Below are 23,511 nucleotides of genomic sequence, written 5' to 3' on the forward strand. Positions count from 1 at the left end.
CTTTGGTTTCATGATAAAAAATAGGCAAAAATAAGTCGAAACCAAATTTGGTTTCATCATAGAATTTGATAAAACCAAATTTGGTCTGGGGGTCTTGGCTTTCTCTACTTTGGGTGAGCTTGGCGAAGAAACTTTATGTTTTTTTAAGCGTCTGAAGAACTGTCTTGTTAATAATGACGCTAGTAGTGGTTTTGGTAGTTTTGTTTTCATAGATTAGGCATTGCTATTCAGAGGGGGTTGGTGCCCAGCTTATTGCTAGGTTTCCGACCACTAGCATTGTATGATTTTTATTGTACTAAAAAAATAGCTTCAATTTCATTAGTAGAATAATTTATATATTATCATTTTGGTTTCATCATAGAATTAGATGCAAACAATTTTGTTTGGGATTTTTGTATCAATTTGGTTTAATATGGAGTTTTAATAGATCCCAACATTTGAACGGAATTTTGTACTCCAAATTTGGTCACCTTGATGTTTTACTACTAGTTTTGATTTTGTATTGTCTAAAAAAAATTATTACTTCCGTTTTTGTCAAAATTGACCCTGGCAATGGATCCTCCCTCTTGATAATATTACACAAAATTGGTTAAAAAGACCAAAATCAACAATTCCTGGGTGAAATGGATAGTTAGATTTTGATACTGTTTAAATGGACAAAAATGTAAAAATAGGCAGGATGTAACCAGTTTCATCGTGTCAATTTTCAAATATTTTTTTCTTATTTTTAATTTACACAGGATGTATCCAGTTTCATCCTTGCTATTTTTTAAATTTAAGCTAGGATGAAACTAGTTTCATCCTTACTATTTTTTTTTGGCCATTTCACCCAAACTATTTTTTATTCGTCCATTTGAACCGTGATTTAAAAAAATTTGGACAAATGACCCATTTTCCGATAATATTAATAATCGATTGTTTCTATAATTTTCACATGTATTTCGACGTTTTCCCAAACTTAAACCCTTTAAGTTAACGAATAGTAACATAAAAAAAAAAAAAAACTCACTTTCGCAATCGTATCATTTCGATTTCGATCTTGTTTTCAGAAGATGCACCAATCTACCGCCGGCCGTTATTGTAAAGTAGATTTTTAAAAAACAAAAAAAAAAGGAACCCACTCAGTTTCTCAATCGTATCACGGCGTACGCGTATCTATACTAAAGTTCAAAGATGAATGCAATTTTTTTTTTCTTCTTCTTCTGATGAAGCATAAATGAATGCAATTGTATGTATTGTTTTCAAGCTTATTATAGGGGCGGCAGTATGATAGTAATTTCCCTCTAGTTGGTCAGGGGATGTCCAATATGAGATTTAAATTGACTAGATTATCCTTTTCACCTTAAATAGACTAATTTGCCCCTCCTTTTTTGGTTGAAAACATTGAATTGTCCTCATTATATTTAAACCTAATGAATGGGAAGAGAAATCAAAATCAGTTTTTTTTTTCTTTTCATCTTCTCTTCTCCTCCATTACAACCGTAACCACCTCCATTACAATCAAAAACTTCATCGTCGTCTTCGATTGATCGGCGATTCTCAACATTAATAATCGTTGATTGAAGTCTATAGTAGAGATGGGGAAGAAGAAGAAAGTTGACGGAGATTGAACCGCCCCCAATCAAGAACATCCCTCAATCGGTGAAGAACATCAATTCCAAACACCTCAAGTGGAGAAGTCAAGTTTAATGACTTATATGAGGTATGTTTTGAAAAAACCAGTTAGTATTTTGTTTATTGTGTTCAATTTAAGTGTACGCTCCATCAAAAATTAGGGTTTTAGGTTAAAAATAGATATTCAAATTCTGGAATTGTTGTTTCTACGGTTGGAATTGGTTCAATTACGAACCGTAACTGATGAATTTGATGCTTCTACGGTTCGTAACTATTGAATTCATCTCAAATACCAACCGTATGTTCTTGGGTCTGAGAATTTTGCTCAGTTACGGTTGGTATTTGAAACCCTATTACGAACCGTATTTTGTCCTGCATGTCATTTTTTTTCCCATTCGGTTCGTATTTGTGAGTTCGTTACCAACCGTATGTTATGTACGGTATGTAATTGTTTGTTGATTAGCAACCGTAAGGAAGAGTTGTGTGACATATAGAATTTCGTTGTACGGTACAAAAGAGTATGAACCGTAGGATAGTTACGACAGGTATGGTTTATTGCGTCTTCAACCGTAAATCATCATGTGTCTCAAAACTGATTTTCAAATTATTATACGATTGAAGACGACACCAAAGTTACCAACCATATTTTTCTACGGTGTACATATAGTGCCAAGTTACGAACCGTAACTTTCTACGGTTTCTAACTAGGTTTAAGTTACGTAACGTAACTCCTCTACGGTTTGTGTTGAACATCAAATTACAAACCGTCATTTGTTTTGGTCACAATTTTTTGGGTTCATTTGTTTCTATCTTGTTTGTTCAACCTTTAAGAAATCATACAAATATATTGCTTGTACAGGAATCCTGATAGGATGAAGAATAAGAGAGGGAATAACTTAACTCCGATTGATCATACGCCCACCCCTCGTGGTGACAAGCATTTAGGGGTGGATCATAGAGGTATCCATAAGAATGAGAAGAAGAAGAATCAATTTGAAATTAGGCTTAGAGAACCATTTTTAGGTAACTCTGAGGTTGAATTAGAAGGAGCTGAACCTAATGATCAAGAAATTGAAGATGTGGGAGTTGAAAAGAACCGTGAAGAAGCTGATGATGAAGAAGAGGAAAAAATTCCTGATGAATCCAATAACGAAGAAGAGGAGGAAGAAGAAGGAAATGATGAAGAGGAGGGAGAGGAAGTAAGTGATGAAGATGAGGAAGAGGAAGCAAATGATGAAGAGGGAGTACAAAATAAGGGGAAAGAAATTGTTGTAGCTACAACTCCAGCTCTAGCTAAACCAGTTAAAGAAAAGAAGCCGAGAAAGGAACCCGCACCAAAAGGGTTACATATTCCTAAAGGAAAAGAGCTGTTGTTGCCACGGAAGAAGAATAAAACACCTTGGGGCGAGGCACCAGATAAGTCCTCAATCTTATTTGGTTATACCAATTCCTGGGCCGCAAAAGTCAGTGAGACTAGGGTATGTTTCTCTTAACACATTGTTATAATTTATTTCGATTTTTTTTTGTATTTATGTATATTTTTCATTAATCTCAGTTTAAGAAAATATGTTTGTATTTTTTTTTAAGGATCATGCAAGGGCGAACAAATTGGTCAAGCGTCAAAGAGCTAGTTATTGGCCATTAGGTGAAGATGTGCTGATATTCGTACTCTTGTGGCAAGTTCAGGCTTAGAGCCTGGAGTTATGAATACCGAATCGGATTATGATAGTGTTGTGGTATCTGCCTTAAGGGAACGATATTGGCCAGAAACCGATACGTTTCATCTCCCATTTGGAGAGATGACAATAATACCGGACGATGTGAAGCAAATTCTTGACTTGGAAGTTGAAGTAAAATCTGTGTTTGAAGGTTTCGATAACAACATGTCTTTGGATGATCTTTACATCCTTGTTGAAGAAACACTTGGAGTGGATAAAGACGAGACCGAGATGGAGTTTATGTTGGCTGGTGGTTATGACCCCTCGAAACCACACAAGGTTTCCAAGGTAAAAAAGTTGTTGTTGAATAATTTGAAGACGAAGTTTGGAGACACCCTCAAAAAGCAATTGGAAGGTGAGGTGATAGATGGAACAAGAGCTAGGCGTACAGCCACATCGTATTTGTTGTATTCTATTGGGACCGTATTCATGCCTGATAACTCGGGAAATAGGGTGAATGTTCATTACCTACAATTGTTGAAGGATTTGAAGAAGACCAGAGAGTATTCGTGGGGCACCGCCACGCTTGCATATCTTCTTGAAAGTCTAAGAAAGGCCTCGAGGGTTGGATCTACCGAAATTGCTGGTAATGTTGCACTTCTAATGGTAAGTTTGGTTACATTTTATCATTTTTTTTTATTTTATGATTGCTTGTTTTATATTTTTCTAGGCATGGGTGTATGACCACTTTCCGAGACTGAGACCTTCTACTGAATGCGAAGAACATGATCATGGACCTACAGAAAAGAAGTTTATGTTCACTGGTAGACAAAAGAGGAACAAAGAAGCGAGGCTCATTAAAGTGAGGGAGGAAATAGATGCTTTCACTGTTGAAGATGTTATCTTTGACCCTTATTTGAGGATTGAAAATGGAGTTGATGCTCATCGTTTCACACCGAATGCAGGCTACAATGGACCGTTGTATCATGCCACAGGTTATGTTATGACCAATCCTCGTCGAACTCTACGCCAAATTGCTCATATTCAAGAAAAGGTCGTTAAGTAAAACTTCAAAATATCCAAGGATGGATCCGAGACAAAAGGCCATGTTAGAGCATTGCTCGGTCGAACTCGCATGCGTTGCTATCTCAAGCATGTTTGTCAATGTTAGTGATCAAAACTATAAGTCTTGATTTATAGCCTATATAGCTAAAGGTCTCGGACTAGGATAGAAAGTGTAATTGAGCTCAAGACTCCATGAAAATCATCATACAAGACGAAGGACTACTGATATGGCACACTGAAGCGATTTGAAAACAAGGAGAATCCATTCCTTAAAGTAACCGATAAAACACTCCAATCCTGGAGCAAACTCTAATCCAAGAGCTAAAGAAATTAAAAATGGAGTTTAACCCAAATAACAACCAACTGGTTAATAATAATCAATAAACGAGCTCGCAAGCTGATTACAATGATAAAGGAACATGATACTTATAGTTTTAACTAAACCTAGAAAACCTTTGACTGACCATAACTTCATATATATATGTGTGAAGTTTATCCTAACAGCTTTACTCATGATAACTCCTTATCTCATATCTTATTGGACTTGGAAATAACCAACTAACAGAATTAAGCAAATCCTAACAAGAGTACTACTAAACAAATAACAATGATTGGACGTATATCACCTATAATAGAGACCCTAAATACGTCCCGTATCAGGCTCCCCCATTGCTACAAAACTCGCCTCGAGTTTACATTGAAAGTGGCGAGTGGAAGAAAGAATCTTAGCACTCCCACTTGAGGCGCAACTCGACCTTGAATTATGCATTGGAATTACCAAATGCTTGTCACATAAATCCAGCTTCGGGATATTCTTCATATGCATACACCCAGTTAAAAATTGACCTCGCTTTAGCCTACTGCTACAATGGAGAAACTTCCATGAACAATTCCACGCATAGTCTTGGGGCATCCAATGGAAGTAAGAACGCAGAACTTAGCAAAAGGATCTTCATATGACTTTTTGGAAACAGATAAATCAACATCCATTGACTCGTTGGTTGAGCCTAACACGCCACTATGTTGAGAAACAACAATCCCAAATGTACCTGAAAGTGGAACTAATTTGTAATATGCCAATACATCTCTTTGTAGCACTGCACCAACAACTGGATCTTTTTGTTCAGTTAATTTTTCCGGCATACTTCCTTCGTCTACTGTCTCAAGCCCACTAGACTTCAAGTTTGTTGCATGTTCCTTAGGCTTAGGACGTGGTACTAGAATGATTTTTGTCTTCTCCCACATAAATTCATATGCGTTATCCCAACTCCTATGTACAACACCGACGTCGGGCAACCACGGTCTTCCCAACACGATATTACCAATATCCATGTCAACTACTTCACAGATGATGGTGTCAGAATAAAACTTACCAAATGAAAATGGGAATCGGCAAACTCCGACACAAGTAAATAGTTCATTGTTTGCACCTTCAATGTGATCCGGATGTGGGTACAAATCCATTTCCATCCCCAAGGCATCCACTGTTTTTCTTGACACCAAGTTATCAACGCCACCACCATCAATAATAAAATGGCTTGCCTCCCGTTAACAAATCCAGAAAACGATTTGTTTCTCTGATTAGTTGAATCTTCCGCCATTTTGTAAACTAGGGTGAAAGGTTGGGTGACTGAAATAAGGGTACGAAATCATATAACCACGTACATATAATATGCTTTGGCAAATGGTTATTCTCAGACACAGAAAATGGGATTGATGGGCTTAAAAGATTAATGGCTGTGAGGGTTAATAACAGGGATACATAAAAATGATGTTAAGGTGAAAGTGACTTTTGGGTTGGGTTTAAGCAACTTAATATCAGCTACGGACCTTAACAAGACCTTCTCCAATTACACTTACAAATTGAAAACTTAGGTTTTCAAAAACCCCGAATAAATAAGCAATAGAGGAGTTAGGAGAGATCTTACCAAACCGTGGTTGGTGATGAACTATCCCTTTTACTACTTCATGAAAACCTCAGTTGAGTTTTCCAACAACAACTCGATGATGACAAACACATACAGAGAACCACGATGAGCTTATAAAGAACTGCCTGTGTTTTCAATTTTTTAACCAAGATCAAAGATTATTATTTATTTATTTTGCTGATAAATTATCTAGATTTCTCGGGAATCCTCGACCGACTATTCTAGATAACACTTTACAGATAAACAGCAGGAACGAACGGTAGCTCTGATACCACCTGATATGGCACACAGAAGCGATTTGAAAACAAGGAGAATCCAGTCCTTAAAGTAACCTATAAAACACTCCAATCTAGAAGCAAACTCTAATCCAAGAGCTAAAAAAAGTAAAAATGGAGTTTAACCCAAATAACAACCAACTGGTTAATAATAATCAATAAACGAGCTCGCAAGCTGATTACAATGATAAAAGAACATAATACTTATAGTTCTAACTAAACCTAGAAAACCTTTGACTGACCATAACTTTACATATGTGGGAAGTTTATCCTAACAGCTTTACTCATGATAACTCCTTATCTCATATCTTATTGGACTTGGAAATAACCAACTAAAAGAATTAAGCAAATCCTAACAAGAGTACGAATAAACAAATAACAAGGGCTGGATGTATATCACTTATAATAGAGACCCTAAATACGTCCCGTATCAACTACTCAAGGAACTGGTGGAACTTCATCGACTAAAAGGTATGTGGAGACTTGAACTTATCTGTCACTCAAAAGTCTATTTACTCTCTCCTATTCTTGAGACAAAAGTCGTTTTGATATATAGACTTTCATTATACACATTTGCTATTTCGAGCGAGTTTAACTCCCATATCTATTTCTCGAAATATGTGTTGGTAAGCTTTCGCTTTAGCCGAATTCATCTATACCTAGTGACGAATGTCATGTTATGTTTCAATCACTTTGGAAATTTCTCTAACGAAAATGGTCTGTGAATAACGACTATATAACGTCCTCTGAGAACGTTTCCATGATTGAAATGAGAGTTTAGATTACATAACCATTGGTAGGATATATAAGCATTGTTGTGGAAACACATATATGTATAAGTCCTTATTCCTTGAACCAAAGTTTGAGAACTTTGTTGATCAAGAGAAATGGAATGTGGCGTGAGCCAAGTCCGCGAACTGGCGGAAGTTCTCGACCCGAGAATTTCTGCTGGAGTTTGTGAACTTCTTCCGTGAGCTTAAGTTCGCAAACCCAGTCCGTGAACTTGAGTAGGTTATATCTAAAATCAGTTGTTCTTGAACTCATGTTTATATAAACTAAGGAATGCTTTTGCAAACCGTGGTTATAAAGTTCATGAACCGATTCGAATGAATCAAACCGCTTTTGCTTCAATTGTGTCTTGTGTAGTTACATAAGATCTAAGCAAATGAACAACTCTCTAACTAGTTCATTTGAGTCATTTGGACTAGTTATGGTGAAGAAGAATATGGTGGATATGAAAGTGATCATATGGCTATCCATTTGGTTAACTATTGTTGAACCAACAAATGTTAATGCTTGGGAACGTACATAAACCCAAAATTGGACATTTCGTTTGTGTGTAACAAGCTAAGGTTTCGATCCAACGGTTGAGAAATATTAGCTTGAATCTAATCAGGTTTTCATCTAACGGTGAATATTGAATGCTTTGTTGCCAAGCTAACATTGATTGCGAACCATGATTTGAAAGACTATATAAGGGAGAACTCTAGCAATTGGGAAACCTAATCCCCACACCTTACGTGTGATACTAGTTGCATAGCTAGAGTCGATTATCCTTTAACCTTTGGTTTCTTCTTCTAAAACCAGGTTAACGACTTAAAGACTTCATTGGGATTGTGAAGCCAGACCGATACTACTTTTCTTGTAGTTGTGTGATCTGATCTTGTTGTTTCTATCGTTTTGAGTACAATTGCAATAATTGGATTGAGATTTATATCTCCGATAGGAAAGATAGAAAAGTAATCACAAACACTTCGTCTCATCGTTTGTGATTCCACAATATCTTTTTTCCGCTGCGTCGATTAAGATTATTGTGATGTGATTGATAATACTAGGTTGTTCTTCGGGAATATAAGTCTGGTTTATCAATTGGTTCTTGTTCACCTTGATTTATCAAAATACGGAACAAAACTCGTAGATATATTCGTGGGATACGGAATTATATATTACCGTAAACTTTTCTGTGTGATACAGATTTGTTTATTAAAGTCTTCGACTTTGGGTCGTACCAACTCTTAGTTGTGGGTGAGATCAGCTAAGGGAATCAAGTACGTAGCATCCTGCTGGGATCAGAGGCGTAGGAGCATAACTGTACCTTGTATCAGTGTGAGATTGATTGGGGTTCAACTGCAGTCCAGACCAAAGTTAATTTGGAGTAGACTAATGTCTGTAGCGGCTTAATACAATGTGTGTTCAATCTTAACTAGGTCCCGGGATTTTTTTGCATTTGCGGTTTCCTCGTTAACAAAATTCTGGTGTCTGTGTTATTTCTTTTCTGCATTATATTTTGTTATATAATTGAAATATCACAAGTTGTGCGTTGTTCAATCAATTAGAATATCCGACCTTTTGGTTGTTGATTTAAATTGATTGACACTTGGATATTGGTCTTTGGTACCATCCAAGTTATCTCTCTAGTATTTGATAAAGACTCGCAGATTTCTATTTGCTTGAGTATATATCAAGTCGAGAGATTGAGATATAAACTCTTTGATATACTTTTTATCTAGATTGAGTATGACTGTCTAGTTGATTCTCTGGAAAGTATATTGGAGTTTTTCCATACAGATTGCTAAGAGAAATATTGGGTGTGGTTGTTGTACCCCCACTTTTTCAGTCCCTACTATTATACTCAACTACCGCCCAACTCCGACGGTTGATGTTTGGAACAACCGCCATCAACAAACATACCAACTCGAAGTGGGAGAGGAAACATCTTGTAACAACACGAAAGAAGCCGTTGATGATTACATAGATTTATATTATCATTTTGGTCATCCACATGTGATTAATAATGATCTGGAGGACAATCCACTTATTCAAAAGGCAATAGAAAAAAGGATGGCTGCCGAGGAGAGCAAAAAAGACAAAGGGACTATTTGGTATGACTTGGAAGAAACTATATTTCATGTCGGTACGTAACTTTGTTATCCTCATGACTTGGAATTTAATTCTAATTTATATTATGTATTATGGAATAATCTCTTAAGACTCTTTTTTATGTGTGAATAGAAAGAGCGAGGACAAAAGTTGGCTAATAGTATGACTTCATGCATCCGTGCTAATGGTGTGATTGAAGCTCCTCAACAAAGGACCTTACAAGAGAAAATAAGGAACATGCATGATCCAACCAGGAAAGAATTGTACGAGGGGTTGGTCACGAAAGAAAGAGGCTTAAAGAGGGGCAGACAGTCCATTGGAGGTGCGAGTACTAGCCATAGTCAACCGTCATCTAGCAGCGAAGAGACGCCTTTGGAAGAGGCTGTGCATGGTGTCGGTACTAGCCAAAGAGGTGGCCGCGGTGGTCGTAGTGGCGGTGGTCGTCGTGATGTTCCTCGCACTCTTGGTGGTGGTACCACCAACAAAAAAGGTCGTGGTCGTCGTCCTTAATTATGGTTGTCTGACATTTGATAGCATGACAACTTTTTATTTCTTAGATTTGTGTGGTTTGTTTTTAGTTTATGGATATTATGAAGAACTAATAGTTGTGTGGTTAGCTTTTAGCTTATGGATATTATCACGAACATGTTATGAATTGTGAGGTTATGGATTTTAGCTTATGAATTACTTGGAATGAATTAACATGTTATGAACTATGTGGTTAGTTATTGGTTGACTGATAAAATTGAGATAGTTCTCAAGTTACAAACCGTAAGTAGTTTATCTCACGGTTGGTAACGACAATAAGTTACAGTTTGTAAGGTAATTACGGTTGGTAATAAAATACACTTACCAACCGTAGGAAACTCACGGTTGGTAATGACAATAAGTTACAAACCGTATGAAAGTTACAGTGCGTATTTTTTTGCATCATCAACCATAAATTATCCTGGAACTTTTGAGATTTGGAAAGGTTACACTTACGGTTCGTAATAAAATACACTTACCAACCGTAGGAAACTCACGGTTGGTAATGACAATAAGTTACAAACCGTATGGAAGTTACAGTGTGTATGTTTTTTGCATTATCCACCGGAAATTACCCTGGAACTTTTGAGATTTGGAGAAGTTACACTTACGGTTGGTAAAGAAACAACCTAATCAACCGTAACCCTGGTATAAATTTTTTTTGCAGAGTTACGGTTGGTAAATGTAATTGAGAAGTGAACCATATCCCTGACAATTTATTTTTCATTAGAGTTACGGTGTGTATAATTCTAGTACATACCAAACCGTATCTTTGATGAAAATTCAATTTTCAGGGTTACGGTTTGCTACTATATTTTCGTTACCAACCGTAACATATTTATTTCCTGGATATTCATAAGCTTATCTACTGAGTTTTCATTGTTTGATTTGAAAATATAGCCGTTGAAACCTTCAACGACTATATTTTCAAAAAATAGATCCGTTACATAATACAAAAAAACGAATTTATATATATAGTCATTGTTTGTTATATATATATATATATATATATATATATGCTTATCCTCCTTACTAGAAGTTACACCTCCACATTAATGATCTCCTACCTTACCTTAAACTATATTATGGCTCCAAAACCATGAATTTACATTGGAAGAAGATTTATGCATTTGCCGCAACTTTGTTCTATGCTAACAAAAAATAGGAGAAGAACGACGTCGATGTGGTTTTGTGAGTACAAGTTATTTGAGAACTCTTTTTGAAAACTTTTGTTCCGAAACAGGTAACCCTAATCACCGCGATGGAATTATGTTGTATGTTCGATATGGAACTATTCTGGATAACGTTCAAGAATTTATGGCATTAGTTCGTATTATGGGTCAAATACGATTAAGGGGTGAAACTGACGCTGAAGTTTTAGAGAGCTCTATTCAAGAATGGAGACGATGGAAAAGGTCGAGTATTCAATACTTACCTCATTTCAACATCCTTAAAGACTTCTATCGCACTCGTAGACCAGAATATTAGTATCCTTTTAAGTCACACGAATGAATGAGTTGTAATGTCATTTATATTTGTAATGGTTCAATGGTTGTAATGTTGATTTAGTAATGAAGATTGTATAATGGTTTTAAATGACTTAAATCTGGGTGTCCTTAGTTGTAAGTGATAGTTACAGTTGGTAACTACATTACAGAAACCAACCTTATTTAATATACGGTTTGTATCTTTATTATCGTGACCAACCGTAAATGACGATGACAGTTAAAATTGGTTTGTGAAGTTAGTTACGGTTGGTAACTACATTATCGTTACCAACCGTACGTTGCTACGGTTCGTAATTGAACTTTTTTACAAACCGTAAATAACCCTGAAACTTGAATTCTACACGAATTTAATTTAACAAAATACTTCATTCATAACGTGAATTAAATAGATATGATATTGTCACATCAAATTTAGTCAAAATACCAAAACACAAAATGTAAAATGTTTTTCAACACCCTTCACAACATTTACGCATCTTCATCGTCGGCCATAACAATGAATTGGGATGGCAAGGAATGTATTTCACCAAGACTTATAAACATTTAAGCATCCTCTTCATCATCGGTCATAACTATGAATTGCTTCGGCATAGACAACATTATCGCATTCCATTATTCAATCCTTTTCTCAAATCGATTGCACCAAGTCTTGGGGAGTTCACCGTCACAACCAAATTCCCTCCACAATGGAGGTAATGGACTTTCTTCATGTAATCGGAGGCCGATGTAATGATTTCCTTCCACATGCCCCATGACAACAGTTTTTGTTGTTGACAAATCTTCGACAAACGGGTTTCTTGTTGGTGCAAATGTATGGCTCATGGTCTTGGAGATTAAGTGAATGACGCAATTGAATGTGTTGGAGAGTAGTTGGCCACATATAAGCATGCACATCCAATATTCGCTTGTCAAACATATATTTCCGGTTAACCTCCTTTCCATTTTTGCGAAGCTCTCATTTAACACCTCATCAGTTTCGTCTCTTTCAACTCTCATCATCGGCTTATAGAAGTAGAGGTAACCACGTAGTTCCATTAAGCATTTTTTCCTTACGTAAGTAACTTGGTCACAACCCCACCCTTTTCGCGTCTTCAAAGGGTCCAAGTTGATCCACGAAGACGTGGTAACCACAATTCCCATCACCATGAACATCATCCGTGGCCTTGATATAATCACTAATATAGTCGGGGGAAAAAAGAAGGTAACTTTCATAGAGAATGTAATAGTTCCGGATATATCGACCATTCTCATCTCTAGGTGGTGGTTTAGGAACTCCTTTTATACGAAGCGTCTCCTTCTCCTTCTCACCACTTGATGGAATGTTTTCAACCATTGGACTATTTTCATTGTTCTTTGCTAATTGTTTAAGACCAACTTTACCAACAAGTTTTTTTATTGAACTAGCTTGGGAGGAAACCTCAGAACCGACAAAAGAACCTTTACCTTTAACTCCATCATCTTTTTCACTTTCTTTGCAACCATTTCCTTTAACAATAACTTTGCTTCTTTGAAGTTGTTTGGAGCGAAATACCGGACCTTTTCCTTTAACATCAATTTTGCTTGTTGAACTTTCTTGAGTAGGAAGCTCGATACATTTTTCTTGGACATCTCGACGGCTTGGTTCCGCTTTACCTCTTTTCCGTTTGTTTCTACCTTGAATATCATCCTCTTCCATCTCATCCTCCGCTTCATATTCCTTTCTCAACCATTCATAACCAGGAGGATCTCTTTTCTTTGATTCTTCCGCAAATTCCCTTTCTTTTTTATTTCGTACGTAACTTTTTTTTTTTGTTAGGAGGCCTCCCCTTACTCTTCCTCTTTGGTGGTTCCTTGATATAAAACCTAATTAAATTGTGGATATACGAAATCTCTCAAGTTACTCAACCATATTTTCCTTTGGCCTCGGCTTAGTGTGACATATTTCTCGGCTAGAGCTCTTCCAAACTCGGTATCGCCAAACGTTCCTCCAAAATCTCGATCAATTATTGTTTCACGGAATGATAATTGTTTCCAAAAGGGATCAAAATCTTGAATCGGGATCACATTGTCTTGGTAAGTGGCTATAACATGCCGACATGGGAGTCCCAAACTTATCATGTTTGGACAAACATACCCTTCTTCATAATACCTTAATTCAAAATGTTGTAGTTCATACATTATCATATCAATTGCGCGGTGCGAAACTTGAAATGTAATTTCCCTTAGCCACGAATTGTCTAACCATTTAGTGTGTAGTTTACTTTTTCTTTTTTCAAAAGACTCTGTAACTCTATCGTGATCATGAAGAAAATAAGCATTCATGGCTTCGAATAACGTAACTAACCCACCATTACAACTATGAAGTTTCTTCTTCAACCGGTTGTGAGATGACTCCGCCGTGCTTGTAGCTTGGTTGTCAAAGTGCCTATATTGGTTAGTGAACGTCCCTACAAACTTCTCTGTGTGCGGATCCAACCAATTATCCAACAAATACTTCAAAACACTTGGATAACTCCTTTTCCAATGAGCCACTAACATACGAGCTCTATCCTCATATTCATCCACGGTGATAGAATGTATCAAGGCTCTCCACTTCATTTTGAAACTATCCAATTTTAGTTCCGCCAACTTGTCATCCTTCTTATATTTCTCCTTGGCTTCCTCTTGTTGATGTAATGGTAGTTTCTTTATTCTATCCATTTCACTTTTTTTGGTTGGACGGACAATGCGCATGCACTTAGTTTCAATACTATTCCACAAGTGGAACGTGCAAAGATGGTTATGAGCTTCCGAGAAAACCCTCTTTATTGCATTCAACAAAGCTTGTTCCTTGTCGGTAATAATCACGTTTGTAGTGTATCCCTCTACGTAGAATAACTTCACTTGGTTTAATTCCCACACATAGCTCTCTTCAAGTTCATTCTTCAAGAAGCAAAAACCAACACTAAAAGGAACATTTGTGGAAGTTTTTCCGACAATGTTAAACAACAGCATCTCAAACTCGTTGGTTTTGTATGTGCAATCCATTAGAAGCACTTGATGAGAGCACCGTGCCAACTTTACAAACTCGGGATGAGCCAATAAAAGATGTTTTAATTGTTATATTTCGTTCATTTGTTCCCATTTCTTATTCTTCAATTTTGTTCTTGCGTTGTAGATGTTAGGCAAAGTAGAAGCATTTTGAGGGTTTCTTTCCTTTAAGTGAGCGAGGATATCAATGGGCTTCATACGAATTTCTGTCAATGATTCTACGATCTTCTCTTCTTCTTCAGTAAGGCGTCAAGCATAAGAGTGTGTTAGCAAACTATCCAGTATAGGGTGGTTAGGACAACCACATACAACTTTCTCCAAAAACCACTTTTTTGCCGCGTTCCTTTTAAATTGAAGCTTGAAAGGGTATCGGGTCTTCTTAGAGAAAGTAGTCATCTTCCTCTTTGTCTTTGCTTCGTGCAAGGTACCTTTTTTTGCGTGACTTCTATGTTTTCCACTACACTCACAAACCATTTGAAAGGCAATATCACTAGTTGTACCATTACAAACTACGATACACTTAATCAACCTGCCTCGTTCTCTATCCCACTTCTTCGCATCTTCTTTCTCACCCCATGTCTCCTCGGTTAAATAGTGAAAGCTAGAATCTTCGGTGAGAATTTCATTTGCTAAAGGTTGTTCATCCATTAGGGGGGTACATCCACGACCTGGACAAAAATATACCAACATTAGTCTAAACGAGGAAACAAAACGAAAACATATACAAAGGTACGGTTGGTAACGAAAGAGTATAAACAAACCAGAAGGGTGTTACGGTTTGTAACTTTAATCCTACACAGTCCTACGGTTGGTAATTGTCATATTCTAACAAACCGTAAGTTTATCAAAAAAAAACTAAAACACTCGGTGTAACTTACGGTTGGACACGAAAAAGTAAATAACACACCGTAGCCCAATTATGGTTGGTCTCGATTTACATCTTATTAACTGTAAATAGTGCAGTAAATACTCCCATGAACATGATGAGTTACGGTTGGTAACTACTGCAGGACATTAGCAACCGTAAGTTTCCTATGGTTCGTAATGAAACAAATATACCAACCGTAACTGGTATTATTTCTGGGTTTTCCCCAAAATTCAACCAATTACGGTTGGTATTTGAAACTTTACGTGCCGTAACATATAGTTACGGTTGGTCACAAGCTCAATTCCAACCGTATGTTCTTCTGAAATTTTAAAAAAGTTTGATTTTTTTACGTACTTTAGAGAATTTTGAGAAACAAAAAACTAATGGGAACTAGTTTAGAAGTATACCTGGTCATTTTCAGTGCTGGGTTCTTCCCTTTGTTGGTTAGTTTCTTCAGTTAGTTGAGATTGACCTTCACTTTGGGTTAAAACATCTACACCATCTAACAAATACTCCATATCAGGATCTCCATCAAGAAGTATGTAGTACTTGTTTTCTCTATCATATAGAGATTCACCCAACTCAAATTTGCAACTGGAGTCACTCATTTTGGTTGAGTGAATCAAAATCTAGGGTTTCACAAATATCACATAAGTTTTTCTTTCTCTTCTCCTCTAAACTTTTTTTGTTTTTTAACTCTAAAAATCTGATTTTGGTTTTGATTTTGAGTTAATATAAGTGAAATTAATCATTAATACTAAACTTGATTATCATCACTAAACTAGGTTATCAATTATGAGGGTTAATTTGTCAATTCCATTTTTTTTTATAAGGGACACCTTGAATGATCATGTAATGACCCTTTTTGTCCTATTAGAATGCCGCCCCTCTAATAAACCATGACGCCCTTTAATAAGGAACGCGCAATTGGGGGATATCAAAACTAATTGGGGGATATGAATTACTTCCCCCAACCAACAGTGTTTGCTAAGGGGTGTTTTTGGGGGGGAAAAACTACTAAAATACCCTTCCTTCAAAATAAAAATCAAAAAACTTAAAATCAAAAAACAAAATCATATCCCCCATTTCCATCTTCACCTCTTACTAATCTCTTTTAGGGTTAGGGATTTGAAACCTAAATATTCCCCAGTCCCTTTCAAATTATAAAGTTTCCCCTCACCCTTGTAAATTGTCTTCTCCTTCTCTGCCGGCTCCTCAATTTGAAATCGATTCTTTTTTTTTTACATTTGAAAGTGATGAATACCATGCGGAAATGATGAAGACCATGTCGGAAGTGATGAATACCATGTCGGTAGTGATGAAGACCATGCCGAAAGTGATGAAAAAATTCCAGAAGTGATGAAGACCATGCCGGTAGTGATGAAGACCATGCCGGAAGTGATGAAGACTATGCCGGAAGTGATGAAGACCATGCCGATAGTGATGAAGACCATGTCAGAAATAATTTTTTTTACATCGCCGGAAGTGATGAAGACCATGCCGGAAAATGGTGTCGGCATGCTTGGTAACAAATATTCAATGCTGTAACTAAGTGCCGACATGCTCGATAGAAATCTATCAATGCCGGTACTCAAGTGAATTTTATTTTTCAAGTTTCTGGATATTTTACATCATATGCCGGCAAAGAAATTCAACCAACATACCATGTCGGCAGCTACCGGCATGCTCGAGAATTAACTGACTGTGCCGGCAGTGGACTGAAAACCAGAAAAAAATTCAAAACAGACTAAAATTCAGGTCGATCACCGGAAACTCTTCGTAGAGGCAAACATTTATGAAAATTTCCAACATATGCCGGCATGGTATTCATACTTCTTCTATGCCGACACCGAGCTTTTTCAGAGAAAAAAATGGAGAATTCAAAGAAAAAACTTCTTTTCATAGTTGAGCTAAAAATTCAACAACAATTCTCTTTTCACTATCATCCACCATTTTCACCAAAAAAACTTCCCTCTCAAAAAATTTTCCCTCCTTCAACTCTCACCTCACCCAAAACTAAATAATACACTAATCATTTATCAAATAATCTTATGATTTTCCTAAGTATAATTAAACACTAAACCTAATTAAGTGAAGGGTAGATTAAGAATTAAAAAAATAATTAGATAACGGATGATCCTAATTTGATATTTGGATCCAGTTTTTGTCCTTTTCTTCTATCCCCCAATTAGTTTTGATATCCCTAATCGCGCGTTCATAATATGCTTGTTTGTTTTGGAATCATGTCAAAAGGATTATTTATTTTTTTTTACCATAAGCAAATACTAATGCCAACAACAAAACGGATAGAAATAATAAATACAGTGGCTTTTCATTCAATCATTTATTGCTTATTTTGTGGATACATTTGAGAGAAAAAGATAGAAGATATTTTGTGTGATGGCGGTGGTGCATGGTGGTGGCAGCGCAATCATCAGGACATTAATTCATTGGATCATTCTTCAATCAACACAGCACACGCAAAGCCAAGGTGTAGAATAATACGTGGGACCAACAAAAGAGCACGACCATGATTTAACACCCAAATTCGGCTTCGTGTATCCTATGGGAATCGCAGTTGATTTACAAAAACCTTCACAATAACCGTAACAACCATAGGCCGTAAGCTTGCCTGCAAAAATGTTATTACCTCCAGGTGCACAGGATTGACCGCTCACACCTCCTCCTTGTCTGCAAGATCATTTAGATTCACACAAACAAACCAAAACACAAAAAGAAAAAGGAAAACACTTTTAGAGACTGAAACAACATAACATGAACAATAATCCAAACAACAAAAACTGTTTCTCCTAATCCGTTTCAGAATTTTATGTAGTCACAACTAAAAGCATTAAAGGAGTACTTACTGAGAGATGAAAGCAATCAAAACTAGGAAAAGTAAACCAAAGAAGAAAGGAGAGAAAGTGAGAGCAATCTTTGCCATAATCCGAAAATTTGATAAGAGGAACAATTAACTTTAGAAATGTGAGATTTTCCCCAAAAAACTAAGGCTTAATTTATAGAGATGGAAGCCAAGACTAACACATTCATGAATGATGCCCTCATGGTGTCCTGTTGAAGTTAGCTCATTAATAATATTATTATTAAGTATTGATTATCAGATACACCTCTTGATCCATAACATTTACGTATTATTATTTGTGAAGCAAGTTGGGATATATATAAACTTTGGAACCAATTTTGTGGATATATATATATATATCAATTTGGTTTATAAAATTATTTGAAAGAGGTTACGGAGGTCACTCAGTTATCAAGTAGTAGTATTATTGTATTAGTTTAATTTCATGATTTTAGAAGATAAGAACTGGATTTAAAAAACGGATTAAAATTAGTTCACTTGCTAATTTAGTAAGTTCAACATCCCTGATCTAGAAATACACGCCGTGCCCCCCTCATTTAGTATGTTCACGGAAACTTATGTACATATGGGGTGCTTGATTAGTGGGATTCTCATTGCTCGAGCACATTTTAAAGACAAGAAGAATCAAGTTAATGCATGCAAAAATGAATTGTTATTGTTTATCCAATTCTATTGTTGTTGTGGAGCAATTCAGCTAGACTTGAAGGGAGACTGGTGATATGACTAGGACGCTATCGTTCACATATGCAACAATAACTTTCAATTTCATTATTACAAAGAGGACAACGTACCAAGATGACTTCGATAAATTTCACATGTATTTTCATGTTTTTCTCAACTTCAAGGTGTATTTATCTAATTTGTCAGTTGGTATAGTAAATTTATTTTAACCCTGTCAATCGATAAGGAGGTGGCAATGGTAGCCAACAACAAACGACACGAATAACCAATAACGAAATACGGTAACTTCACATGCATTCATTGCTTATTTTGTGGTTGCATTTGCGAGAAAGAGATAAATAAAAGTGAATCTTGGTGCTGGTGATGCACTGAAAACACAATTCACGAGAAACATAATATTATTTTTGCTTCAAGCAACACAACACAAGCAAACATTTACTTTATCATTAGGCTGATAGCACGTTCCCGATTTGTCACCCGTATTCGGGCCAGTGTATGTTGAGGGAACATCAAGTTTTTTACAAAAATCATCACAACCTTCACAAGTACTGTCTGACTGAACCCTGTATCCGAAAGGGTAAGTATTCTCAAGTTTACAAGATTGACCTCTTACACCTCCTCCATGTCTGCAACATCATTCCGATCACAGAAACAAAACCCAGAAAGAAAGACCGTTAGAGATCGAAACAATATAATATGAATAATAATCAAAAACAACAAAACTATCTGTTTCAGAGTTTTAAAGCCACGCTTCAAAAGAAGTAGAATGAGTACTTACTCAGAGGTGAACCCAATCAAAACTAGGAAAAGAAAGGCATAAAAGAAAGGAGAGAAAATGAAAGTATTCTTTGCCATAATACCAAATTTACTTAAGAACAAACAACTAATTAACTTTAGTGTAGTGTGAGATTCTACCTGAAGCATAAGGCTCTATTTATAGACATAGAGATGAAAGCCTAATTCAAGGTATACATTGTGTGGAATATTTTGGAAGATAGTCGTGAATATTATTGATTATCTGGCTTGTATTCTCAATCACAAAATCAAAATCTTTATTCCATCTATTTAAATATATGCAAATTGTATCTCATAATGTTCGGTGACAGATCAAGAAGATTTGCGTTCTTTTTTGACACATTTGCACCTCATCAGGTGAAGTCAACTCCTAATTTTAGGCCTACCCCCCGAGGATTTTTTTTTCCCCTCCTGCAAATGGAACTATGGAAGTAACGCAACCCAGAAGTAAGTTTTCCTCCTTTAAAATTATTAACCCAATTTATACCATCGGATGAAGGGGTCTAGTAATTTATGAAGAGTTAATCTTTTCAAATGTAAAGAATTAATTTAACGGTACAAGGAATCTTTTTGAAAGTTTGATTGCTTTGTTTTGAGGGTACATGTCAGTTATCTGCAGATATGGTGATAGAGATTGGTGCAGGCCTAATCAAGTATTTTTATGTTCCCAACTTACAGATTTTGCAACTGGCATGATCTCACCACGTGCGTCCATGATTTTTTGCAAGGAGTAGCAATTAATGGCATGATATCTTCCCAAAATGGCAAAATGTAACCCTGTTACAAAGATTTTCCTTTGGGTATGATGATCACCATAGAAGTACAACCTTACAGCAAAGGCATTGTAATTGGGGTTTGGGAACCGAATACTGATTTGGTAAAATCTACATTTAAAAAAAAAAAAAAAAAAATTTGAAGGCAGTAACATTACCAGGCGAGATTGGGATATACTCAAACTAATCGGGGTATTTCCAATAAGACAAAATGTGGTCATTATGAAGTAAAACCAAGCCACCCCTTAACCTTGTTTTTTGTAAATAACTAAAATCCCCCATGATTAACACTAATTTAATTAAAATGATTAGATTAATTAAATTAGTTAGATTAGTTAGTTGATTTATAAGTTGAGTTTTAGAAATAATTTAGAGAGAGAAGTAGAATGAAGTAGTAGAGGAAGTTTGGGTGGGGGGGGGGGGAAAGTTAGGGTTTGTGAGAAATTTGTGATATGAGTGATTCAAATCCTGATTTTGAAGTGGGAGAGTCTTCTAACTTTCCTCCTACATATGAGTATTTGTATGATGATCTACCAGACCATGATCAAATGGATTACATGCATGACCCTCACTTTTATTTTCCTCAAACTCATGATGGGTATGGAAGTTATGAATATCTTGAGCCAAACGTAGAATCCAATGACCAAGAAGAAGAGAATGGAGCTGCAAGTAATCATGTAGACAACCTACGTGGTGAAGATTGTGATTTTTCCATGCAAATGATGGATTTTGGTTTTGTTTTTTCACTTTTGCTGCACAGGGTCGGCAGGGTCGAAGCTTGTCGATCATGCCGGCCAAACACGCCGTTGTGGTTGTTAATTGAACAACGTGCCGACTTTTCAGAGCAGTAATCGTGTCGGCAGGGTAGAAAATATGAACCATGCTGACTTTCAGTTTTACAACACAGGAGTCATTACTTGAAAATGCTTAAGACGGCATCTTCAAGTTTTCGAACCTTGCCGACTCTTGTCTGGTCGGCATTGTTAATTTTTTCTTACGTGTCGGATGTTCTGTAGTCGGCAGGGTTTTATATGTCGACCTTGCCGACCTTGGTAATATATATCAACTAACTTTTGATGTTTTTTAGATTGTTGCATTGGTACCGATGACGGATCAGCCTCAAGCTCAGAAAATTAGGGGTCCTGATACTTCCGCACATTATGCTAATGATTTGGAATGGAAGGAAAAAGACGACGCGGTCAATTGGATTGTTGAGAAAGCAAAAGAGAAGATGTGTGTTCTAGTGAAAAACACCCAACGAAAATCTACGCGGTTTGAAATAGTGTGCGAGTGTTATGGGTCGCCGGACGAAAGTCACAAGAGAAAGGGTTATGTGTATGATAAGAAGACGACTAGGGTGTACAAGACGAAGTCAAAGAAGTGTGGATTCCCATTCAAGATTATTTTTGGGAGGAACAAATACACCGATGGCATGTGGAGAATTACTAGACTTGATGTTGGTTGGCATGACCATAAAGATCCGGAAACTCATGTTGGGAATTGTAAAGTTGCCAAGTTGAAACCGCACGAGTTCGAACAAGTAAGAACAAGTTCGAGAATTAAACCAAGCAAGATCCTTAGTAAGTTCAAGAGGGATTACAAGAATAACCTCTCTTCATTTTCTACAATTTATGCGGCCAAGGCAACTATTAAAATAAATGAATGGGATGGAAGAAAGGTGATAGAAGAATCACAATGGTTAATACACAAATACAACTACACGGTGAGACACCATGAGTCATCGGAGGGGAAGGTGGATCGTATTTTTCTTGCGCATCACGATATGATTCAATTGGCGCGTTGTTTTTACCAAGTTTTGTTCATGGATTGTACTTATAAGACGAATATGTACAACTTGCCTTTGTTGAATATTGTTGGACAAACCTCGGATAAGCAATCGTTCACGGTGGCATGGTGTTTTATTGAGCGTGATAAGGATGATAGTTATATTTGGGCATTGGAAACTTTGAAGCTTCTCTACCACGAAGACGAGACTCCCGGGGTTATAGTCACCGACAATGAGCAAGCAATAATGAACGTCGTGAGGATAGTCTTTCCCAATGCACAAAATTTCCTTTGCACTTGGCATATACAATGCAATCTTATAAAGAATTGTATAAGTCATATCCAAAAACCGAAGGCAAAGAAAGGAACTAAACGTGAAAAGGAGGAAGATGAACGTGTTAGCAAACTAACTAAAGAGGAGCGAGAGAAGGAGAAAGAGAAAGAAGACGAAGAATGGAAAGAAGGTGAGATCAAGTTTGGATTATTCATGAAAGCGTGGGATAAGGTGGTTTGGTCGATGAGTGTTGCAAGATATGAGATAAACTTGAAGGAGTTCGAGGAAGATTGGGGGACTAATTACCCCAAAGTAGTGTAATATTGTAAGAAACAATAGTTGAGGCCACACAAAGAGAGGTTTGTGTATGATTTTACTTACGACTATAAACATTTCAAACTTGAATCCACAAGTATGGTAGAGCAAGCTCATGAGAGACTAAAAGGTGTACTTTTCACAAGTCAAAATGGGATTGTGACGGTGCAACATGCTATCCATGAGTACACTAATAATGATATCAACAAGATAAAAAAGCAATTCCAAGAAAGTAGCTTACGGAAGTTGAGGGAATTTAAGGAGGATAATTGGATGCTTGTTGGTATACATTGCAACGTCTCGCATTGGGAAATACGTTTTATGATGAAACATCTCGCTTTGTTTAAAAAGTATAAAAAGTAGACGACCCGAGCATGCCTTGTAAGTGTAGGATAATGAAGTCTATCGGACTTCCATGTCGTCATATGCTTGGTAGGTATAAAACTCCCATTCCTCTTGATGATATCAATCCTTATTGGAAGCAATTATCTTTCAAACCGGCTCCAAGAAAAGATCCCGGTGAAGAGTTTGGCGACATAGAACTGGGGAAAATAATCCTTGAAAAGTACCCAAAGTTGAATAGGTTGGACAAACAAACTATGAAGCACAAGCTGATGCCGATTGTTTACCCTTTTATGGAAGAACTTCAAGAACCGGCGAAACAAGATCCA

The 23,511-nt window shown here is 36.6% G+C and overlaps 1 long non-coding RNA gene across 1 annotated transcript; it reads right to left on the reverse strand.

The window, feature by feature from the left end:
- Nucleotides 1–17,640: 17,640 nt before the first annotated feature.
- LOC113321566 lies at nucleotides 17,641–18,309 on the reverse strand. Its single transcript, XR_003346763.1, has 2 exons — nucleotides 18,201–18,309; nucleotides 17,641–18,024 (listed from the first exon to the last, which is right to left on the reverse strand). It is a non-coding gene; the product is annotated as an uncharacterized LOC113321566 (long non-coding RNA).
- Nucleotides 18,310–23,511: the final 5,202 nt, after the last annotated feature.

This window comes from Papaver somniferum, chromosome 11 (genome assembly GCF_003573695.1).
Source record: "Papaver somniferum cultivar HN1 chromosome 11, ASM357369v1, whole genome shotgun sequence".
Taxonomy (NCBI): Eukaryota; Viridiplantae; Streptophyta; class Magnoliopsida; order Ranunculales; family Papaveraceae; genus Papaver; species Papaver somniferum.